The following is a 10,491-nucleotide window of genomic DNA, read 5'->3' as shown; positions in this document are numbered from 1 at the left end:
CAGGACTGGCAAAAAATGCATTTACCTAGTAAATGCCAAATAAAGAACCTATATTTGAATATATAATTGCTCCTTCCAATTATGACTTAACAATCGTTCTTAATTCATGTATTTTACCTATATTAGAAGGCTGTGTTGATTTTAAAAAAAGGTTTTCTTAGTAAGTCACAGCAATTAATGTCAGGAATGTGCTTAGATATCAGGTGAATATTAATCCTGGAAATTCAAAGATTCCAGCCTTTTGAGTGGTCACTGCTAATCACAATGTGTAGGGTAGTCTAAGTGAGAATTATAAATCTTTTTGGTCAGTTATTGCACCAAAAAGGCTCCAGCTAATTAATAGTTGTGATAGAAGTGAAGGAATAATCCAGATCGAAGAAATAAATGACAATTGTTACATTTTTTAAAAAAGAGGTAGCTGAGTAAGAACAGCACCATGAACATGGTATTCAGGTAAGGAGTAAGTTTATTCTTCGTTCTGGCTGGCACCAGGCCATCTTGGTCTTCCACGCGGTGGGGAAAGGCCTGGGAAAGAGAGCTGGGAGATCTGGGAAAGAGAAAGAGCTGGGAAAGAGAGAGAGCTGGGAAAGAAAAAAGAGCTACAAAAGAGAAAAAAAGAGCTAGAAAAGAGAGCATCTGGGAAAGAGATGGGAAAGAGAGAGCTAGGAAAGAGAAGAGAAGGAAAGAGCTGAGAAAGAGCTAGAAAAGTGCAGAGAGAGGACGTCTGGGCCTGTGGTAGGCCTTATCTAGCGTATGGGTGCAGAAAGGTGTGGCCACATCAAATTCAGATGTGAACTCAGCGGATGCAGATGTGACCACTTCCAGGTGTCCCAGTTGCCTAGGTAACGCAGGTACTGGGTGGAGATTTTGCTGAGAGAAGGGTGGAGTCTGTTAGCCATCCAGGAGTGGACCTTACAATAGTAATAACTAAATTATACCAGAAACTGTTCTAGGGAACCATAATTTGTTATTGAAGAACTAGTTATCAACCAAGCTTATTCTTCATTACCTTTAGCATTCTATATCACTTAGGCTAATTCTTAATCTCTGTGTGATAAATTATATGTCATTCTATGTTGTTCTTTCCTATCTGATCTCCATTGCTTTCTAAAAATATCAGGCATTCTATATTTCTTTACTAACAATTATTTATACTAAGTCCACCATCGCAGACATCAGAGGATGCTAAAGTAAGAGTCCAATAGCTCATGACTCATTAATTTAACAGCATGGGAAAGGAAGACATATTCATTGCTACCTCAAATTTTCTGAAAAGCTGAAATGTCATCATTTGATTCAAATTTTCATTTTTTGTCTACAGTGTCATTAAGTGCACATAAATGCAAATATGAGCCAGGTGCTGGTAGCTTACACCTGTCATCCTAGCTACTCAAGAGGTTGAGACCAGAGGATTGTGGTTCAAAGCTAACCTGGTCAGGAAAGTACATGAGACACTTATCTCCAATTAGCCACCAGAAACCAGGAAGTGGTGCTATATCTAAAGTGGTAGAGCACACAATTTAAGCTCAAGAGCTGAGGAACAGTGCCCAGGATCAGAGTTCAAGCCCCACGACCAACAAAAAAAGTCAAATATAATATTAGTTTCCCCAAAAGGAACTACGAAGTCAATAGTAATCTTCCCAAGCTGAAGAAAAGTTTCCAATATGATTCAGTGCACCTACTTTTGCTGAATTATTTAAGTTATGGCTTCTTTGCTGGATGTATTCTCTTCTTTTAAAAATTGTCAAATATTACCTTTATAATAAACTTCATCTAATATTTCTTTGTTCAAAAGAGAAGTCCATATAGTTGGTGTCACTTAGCTTTCTTACTATCTCAGTTCAAAGCCAACCCAGGCAGGAGAATCTGTCAAATTCTTATCTCTAATTAAACCCCCAAAATCTGGAAGTGGACTTTTGTCTCAAGCAGTTGTGTACTAGCTTTGGGGGCAGGTGGGCAGGAAAGACAAATGTTCAGGGACAGGGTCTAGCCTCTGAGTTCAAGCCCCAGAAGCAGCTCAAACTAAACAAAGAAACATGAAACAAAAAAAGCCAAATATTTTTTTGGACCATCCTTAAAGCACTGGTTTGAAAAGAGGCTCCTTTTGCTGATCATACTCACTGGATCCTTATTGGAATCCTTATTGATATGGTGAACTGAGGACCAGAATAAAGGAATAGATATCTGACTTTTACAAGAGAATCATCTCAAGAGTTAAATATCCATGCATAAGACATTTTAAAACCTCTGTGTCTTTATTTCTTTGCAGAAGATTGTACAACAATGTTATTTCCATTTGTTCTATGCTTGCCTTCAAATGGCATATTGCTTCCTTTTGTAATACTCTCAACTAGAAGTTTACAGAAAGTTTTATGAGTAAAGAACACACTCGAAAAAGTCAGGGACAGTGATTCCTTCAAGCCTTGGATTATTTTCTTGTACAGTAAAAGGATCACACAAATTAAGTTGAACTTTGTCATTTCTCTATGTTCAATTTCTCTCCTGGATTCAGTTTCTACTTCCTGTAAAAGTTCCTTCCAATTAGTTCCAGTAACAATCTACGGTGCTGCTCCAGGAAAAATGAATGTTTTCTGGCTTAATTGAAATAGCACAAAGACATCTTTGGGCATGAGGAAACACGTGTTTCAGAGACAACTTAGTAACGAGAAAATATGGAATTTAAATGATTTATAAAACATTATCCATGGTCATATGGCCATATAAGACTATGTTAAGTGAAATGAGCCCCAAAATAGGGACACAACTTGTTTTTTTCTTTTTTACTATTGTTTTTAACTGTATTTATTTATTTTATTTTATTTTATTTTATTTTATTTGAGAACATACTGTACAGAGGGGTTACAATTACATGGGCAGGATAATGCATACATTTCTTACCAAGCATTGCAGCCTCCTCCTTTGCTTACCCTTCACCTCCTTTCCCAGCCTCCCCCTTCCCCCCAACCAATCATACCACCCTCCCCCCCGACACCGACATTGTAAAGCTGGTTTTGACATGACATTTTGTACTTCTCATTGTTGCAACAGGTCCACCTGAATCCTTAAACGACTTGTTTGTCCCCATCTCCTCCACATGTTATACTGACATCAAATATAGTGAAAGCAGGGGTTACACTGTGGGGGAGGGACATACAAAGCAACAAAGAAATAATCTTATAAATGCGTTAGAAACACATGCATGAAGGAAACGAAAACATTAAAATACATATTTAAGGGTTCATTTTCCTAACATTACATTATCTGACCTTTATGGCAATACTTCCCAAGGCTATCTACAAATTCAACGCGATACCTATCAAAATTCCACCCTCATTCTTCAAGGAAATACAAGAGGCAATCCAAAAATTCATATGGAACAATAAAAGACCCCGAATACCAAAAACGCTCCTCAATGGAAAGAACACTGCTGGAGGAATATCAATACCAAATTTCAAACTCTATTATAAAGCCATAGTAATCAAAACAGCTTGGTATTGGCATAAGAACAGACCTCAGGACCAATGGAATAGAATTGCATACCCAGAAATGAACCTACAGACCTATAGCCATCTAATCTTCGATAAGGAAGCTAAAACAATAGAATGGAAGAAAGACAGCCTCTTCAGTAAATGGTGCTGGCAAAATTGGTTAACTACATGTAGAAAACTAAAGCTAGATCCTTATATATCACCCTGCACCAGAATCAACTCCAAATGGATAAAAGACCTTGAACTCAAAGCAGACACTCTAAAAACATTACAGGATGGAAGAGGAGAAACCCTAGGTCTCCTTGGCTCAGGCCGAAATTTTCTGAATAGAGACCCAGAAACACAACAAATCAAAGAAAGGTTGGACAAATGGGATTGCATAAGGTTGCAGAGCTTCTTCATGGCAAATGACATAGCTAGCAGGATCAATAGAAAGCCCACCAATTGGGAGAAGATCTTTACTAGCCATACAACGGACAAGGGTCTCATATCTAAAATATACTTGGAACTCAAAAAATTAAACCACCCAACAACAAATCGGCAAAGAAACAACTGCCCAATAAATAAGTGGTGAAAGACTTAAAGAGAAGCTTCTTTGAAGAAGAAAGAAGGATGGCCAATAGACACATGAAGAAATGTTCAACATCCCTAGCCATAAAAGAAATGCAAATCAAAACAACATTGAGATATCACCTCACTCCAGTTAGAACAGCAAAAATCAAGAACTCTAACAACAACAGATGCTGGAGGGGATGTGGACAGAAAGGAACCTTACTTCATTGTTGGTGGGAATGTAAACTTGTTCAACCACTTTGGAAGTCAGTATGGAGGTTCCTCAAAAGACTTCACATAGATCTCCCCTATGATCCAGCAATCCCTCTTTTGGGCATTTACCCAAATGTTTACAAACAAGACCACACTAAAGCTACCAGCACAACTATGTTTATTGCAGCATTATTTACCATAGCTAAGATCGGGAACCAACCCAGATTCCCCTCAGTAGATGAATGGATCAAGAAAATGTGGTATATATACACAATGGAATTCTATGCCTCCATCAGAAAGAATGACATTTCCCCGTTTGTTAGGAAATGGAAAGGTTTGGAAAAAATTATATTAAGTGAAGTAAGCCAGGCCCAAGGAAACATAGGTCCCATGGTTAACTGTATTTTTTTTTGTCTTTTCTTTTTTGGTACTGGGGATCGAACCCAGGACGTTGCACTTGCTAGGCAAGCGCTTTGCCACTGAGCTACATCCCAGCCCTTTTACTTTTGTTTTAAATGTATCTAACATGTATTATGTGATTTTTTTGTTTCTCTTCTATTTTCTTCCTCCATGGTATAACCCGTTTCCACTGTTTGATATCGGTTAACTGCATCGTGCATACGCATTTTTCTAATGTGGGGAGGGGAAGGGAAATAAAATGGTAAATCAAGGGTACAGTATGACCTGTTGTAACAATGAGATGAACAAGACACTATGTTGAAAGGAACTTTACAACTTGGGGATAGGAGGGGAGAGTTGGGGTGGTGGGGAGAAAAGGGATGGCAGGGGAAAGACAAAAGAGGAGGTTACAATGCTCCTTAGATAATGTAGTCATTAACTTACTTATGTAACTCTAACCCCTTTGTCCACCCTTTTCACAATAAAAAAACATGAAAAAAAACATTATCCTGGAGTACATTAAGTTCAAATTTCCTAAGTGCTCTGTAAATTAAGACAAATTTTAAGTGGGAAGAAGGTTCTCAGAAACGATTTTTTGGTCAGTGTTTGTGTTGTGCATTATTACCCAAGTGTTCATAAGTTAACAGAAGGAGAAACAATAGGTATAGGAGAAAGAGAAGTTCTGTATTTAAGTATAATGGTTCAATACTCGATAGAAGACTCTGAAAATAAGACAACGTTGAAATAATAAAGCCAAGGCCAGTATGTAGATCTATGGGAGTGACATAGAGAAAGCATTACTACTAAGTGGAACATGAAGGGTGAGACCACTCTCTTTCTTCTACTAGCTCTAAATCATGATAGCTAATCATGCAGATTTGTAAAAAGTAGAATGGAAGAATAATTCTGGTTCCAATCAAGTCAGAGATAAGACCATGGACCTTACTGGAAAAAAGTCCATGTCGAGAAAGCAGGAATTATACTAGCAATAAACTAGTGGCTAAGATCACATTTCTTTTTTTCTTCTCTTTCTTTCTTTTTTTTTTGATGGTAGTGGGGCCTGAACTCCGGGCCTGGGCACTATCCCTCTATTCTTCAGCTTTTTTTTTCTATACCTTTGAGACTCACACCACTTCCAGTTTTCTTGTGGTTAATTAGAGATAAATGCCTCAGAAACTTTCCTACTCATGCTGGATTTGAAATGCAATCCTCAGATCTCAGCCTGCTAATTAGCTAGGATTACAGGTGTGAGCTACTTGAACCCTTCTTAGGATCACATAGAAATGTGAAAACAGTGTACACTCAGCATACGTAATGTGTATGTTCATTTATCTTTATATGAACTTGAGTTAAAAATCTGGGCTACAGCTGAGATTTTACACTCACAAAAATGGTTGTAGTTCAAAAGTTGATACCCCTGGAGAAATAAAACTTAAGAATGCAAAGGAGTCTGGGAAGTTCATTTTGCATCCAGCTTGGGCAAAACAGTCTTTGAGACACTATAATTAACCAGCCAAAAGATGCATTAGAAGAATGGCTCAAGTGATGGAGTACTAGTTATGAGCAAGATTGCTGAAGAAGAGCATGAGGTTTTTGCATACATATATACATACAAATACGCACATATACACAGAGGCACTTATATGATAAAACACACATTTGGAACAACTCTCAGATTCTGTAGAAAAGTTAGAAAATATGTCCTAAGTAAGACTAAAATCAAGTGATAATTTTTAATACTAGAAAGTCTTCAAGTGAAATTTCCCCAAAAAGCTTGAGAATATTACGTAGGTGGGAACAAAAATAGTAAGAAACTCAAGTCATCATTAATAAAGGGATCGGATCCAGGAAGAAATGAATCACAGACCCCTTCAGGTGCATCTGAAAATGTTCATATCCTGTGTCAAATGTTAGAACATCTTTGAAAATAGTACATGAACAGTCTGAGCCATCAGTCTAGCGGAAAATATTATTGGAGAAGTTCAGAATTTCTAGTCTGTATCTAGATTAAATAAACCAACAAACTATGGTAAGACAATGTGATACAAGCCAGGAATTCTATCACTCAGACTTAAACAGTTAATTAGAGAATGGAATGACATAGTGATACTTTCACTGGACTAGGTAGTATAATTTTATCTCAATAAAACAAACCAAGAAAGGAATAAAAAATAAGTCAGAAAGAAACACACAGTTGGAAGTTTGGGCTAATTTTGTCATTACGTTTTGAGAAGTCAAGTTTCCTATTGAACTGCAACTCATATATTTAAACTCAGTTGTGTTTAAATATCGTCTTCATTACAGAACATTACTAGATGCAAAAGAGCACATGATTCCCAACCAAGAATTTGAAAGAGCAATAATCATTCTGTTAGATTCCAAAGAAATGATGAAGGATTACAGAAGTTTAAGCCTAGAGAAACAGGAAAGTTCATTTAATGTGGGACTTTGTAGACCTGACTAAATAAGAATTGAGATTTAAAATAAATATTTTTGTTTGTAATTTAATATTCTATTAGATATATAAAATTGTTTTTAAGTAGAAGGTTTAATTTACAAATTCACAAATGATTCTGGCATTCTATTTGCCTAAAATATTCGTCAAGTGAGGTATAATTAGAATTTAGTTAATAGTTAATTTCAACAGTTCATAAGTAACATGATAATGTGAATAATCTAGATAAAGTTGCCAACAAATTGATGCTATTAATTTATGAATTTAGCAAAAGAGCAATTTTTTGAGACTTTGCTGTAACATGGTATGAAGAGAGTAATTGTGTGACATCTTTTTTTTCTACATCTTTTTTTCTATACATAACACAGGAAGAAATTTCCTTAATTATGTACCTCTGTATACAATGAGAAAAATGTTAGGGTTAGGGTTTGTTTTTGTTTTGTTGTTTGCTTTGTCCTAGGGCTTAACTTCTAGGCCTGGGCACTGTCTCTGAGCCTGCTTTTGCTCAAGGCTTCTGCTCTACCACTTGAACCTCAGTGCCACTTTTCATGAGCAGTTTATTGGAGGTAAGAATCTAAGGAACCTTCCTTCCTGGGTGGAATTTGAACCAGGGTCTTCATATTTTAATATTCAGACATTCAGATCTCCTGAATGTCTATGATAGATAAAATATATAACTGTAAATAATATTTGCAAGTGTTCTGATCTCAAGAATAACACTGGAGCCGGGCGCTCTTGGCTCATGCCTGTAATCCTAGCTGATCAGGAGGCTAAGATCTGAGGATCGCGGTTCAAAGCCAGCCCAAGCAGGAGTGACCGTAAGACTCCTATCTCCAGTAAACCACCAGAAAATCGGAAGTGGCGCTGTGGCTCAAGTGATAGAGCGCTCGCCTTGAGCTGAAGAGCTGAGGGACAGTGCCCAGGCCCAGAGTTCAAGCCCCAAGACCGAAAAAAAAAAAAAAAAAAAAAAAAAAAGAATAACACTGGTGGAAAATGATGCAGCAAAGTTTAGTGTAGTGTTCTTTCTACAATACGGAGGGCATCATATTAGCAGAAGTGTAGTATTTTTTCACAATAATTATATGCTTGTCCTGTTGTGAAATTAAGGAATTTTAAGGTGCACATTACAAGTTGGAAATTGTTGAGCTAGGATGACTTTATGGCAGAAAACTTGGGATTGATGGTCATAGAAATAATGGCTTACTTTGATGAACAAATGTTTACTCTAGAGGAATTAATATAGATACTTCTTAGTTTTACCTTCTACCAGACTGTGGCTATTTTTTCTGTTGAATTTAAATATGTAATGCCACATTGAAAACTGCACCTATTGCAGAATTAAATAAAATGCAAACAGGTACTCTTTTGAATGTCTCTAGTATGGCATGTTCAGAATTTGAAAATGAGTAGTTAGTAATAATAGGAATCTTGAAGAACACATATACTCTGCCCTCTTAAAACAATTATTCAGTTTGAAAAGTTAAGAGTTTCCATAGAATGGAACTATTTCTGTTTTAGTATGAGACAATACTAAAATAATATTTTTTTCAAAATAATGGCAAGTAAATTCTGAAAATATTGTATAGTTTCATAATATTCAAGATGATGACCCTCTGATAAAGGGGTAATTAATTCAAATTAGTAGCCAAAATGTTCATTAATTAAAAAGGTAATACACATAGAATAATATTTACTATACCAATACAGTGAAATTATATTTTATGCAGCTCATTTTTAATAAAATTTTATTATCAAGGTGTTATATAGAAGGGGTTGCAGTAATTGTAAGGTTTGAATACATAACATGTTGAACTTTTTACCCGCTCCCTCATTTTTCTCACAGTTTTCCTTCACCCCTATACAGCTCATAAGTTGTAATGTAAATTTCCAACATGTTGTTTTTGAGTATTGCTATTACATTGGTTTGGCCTTTGTTCTTTGTCTCGCCATTTCGTTGTGCATCCTCCCTTGCCAAATTAATATAAAAGTATCTACAATACACAGGATACTGAAATCAAATATAACAGGGGATAAACCAAAGAGAAAACACAAAAGAAAAAAGAAATCACATAGTACATTAAAAACAACAACCACAAACAGAAAATTCTGTTCCCATATCCAGGAGGTCATTTTGCTCAACTGCTAAGACTATCCTAGACATTTCTTTTTTTTTTTTTTAATTGTATTTTATGTTATTTGAGAACATACTGTACAGAGGGGCTACAATTACATGGGCAGGATAATGCATATATTTCTTACCAAGCATTGCAGCCTCCTCCTTTGTTTACCCTTCACTTCCCTTCCCCGCCTCCCCCCTCCCCCCACCCAATTTTACCCCCCTCCCCCCAACCAATTATACCCCCCTCCCCCCCCACACCGACATTGTAAAGCTGGTTTTGACATGACATTTTGTACTTCTCATTGTTGCAACAGGTCCACCTGAATCCTTAAACGACTTGTTTGTCCCCATCTCCTCCACATGTTATACTGACATCAAATATAGTGAAAGCAGGGGTTACACTGTGGGGGAGGGACATACAAAGCAACAAAGAAATAATCTTATAAATGCATTAGAAACACATGTATGAAAGAAACGAAAACATTAAAATACATACTTAAGGGTTCATTTTCCTAACATCACATTATCTGACCTTTTCCGCTTGACTCATACCTATACTAGATATTGCAAATAAGGGAAACCATGGGACCTATGCTTCTTTGGGCCTGGCTTACTTCACTTAATATAATTTTTTCCAAACGTTTCCAGTTCCTAACAAATGGGGAAATGTCATTCTTTCTGATGGAGGCATAGAATTCCATTGTGTATATATACCACATTTTCTTGATCCATTCATCTACTGAGGGGCATCTGGGTTGGTTCCATATCTTAGCTATGGTAAATAATGCTGCAATAAACATAGTTGTGCTGGTAGCTTTAGTGTGGTCTTGTTTGTAAACATTTGGGTAAATGCCCAAAAGTGGGATTGCTGGATCATAGGGGAGATCTATGTGAAGTCTTTTGAGGAACCTCCATACTGCTTTCCAAAGTGGTTGAACAAGTTTACATTCCCACCAACAATGAAGTAAGGTTCCTTTCTGTCCACATCCCCTCCAGCACCTGTTGTTATTAGAGTTCTTGATTTTTGCTGTTCTATCTGGAGTGAGGTGATATCTCAATGTTGTTTTGATTTGCATTTCTTTTATGGCTAGGGATGTTGAACATTTCTTCATGTGTCTATTGGCCATCGTTCTTTCTTCTTCAGAGAAGCTTCTCTTTAAGTCTTTCGCCCACTTATTTATTGGGCAGTTGTTTCTTTGAGGATTTGTTGTTGGGTGGTTTAATTTTTTGAGTTCCAAGTATATTTTAGATATGAGACCCTTGTC

This window comes from Dipodomys merriami, unplaced genomic scaffold (assembly GCF_024711535.1).
Source record: "Dipodomys merriami isolate MVZ:Mamm:240054 unplaced genomic scaffold, mDipMer1.0.p SCAF_276, whole genome shotgun sequence".
NCBI classification, from domain to species: Eukaryota; Metazoa; Chordata; class Mammalia; order Rodentia; family Heteromyidae; genus Dipodomys; species Dipodomys merriami.
Note: the sequence above shows the minus strand (reverse complement) of the source record.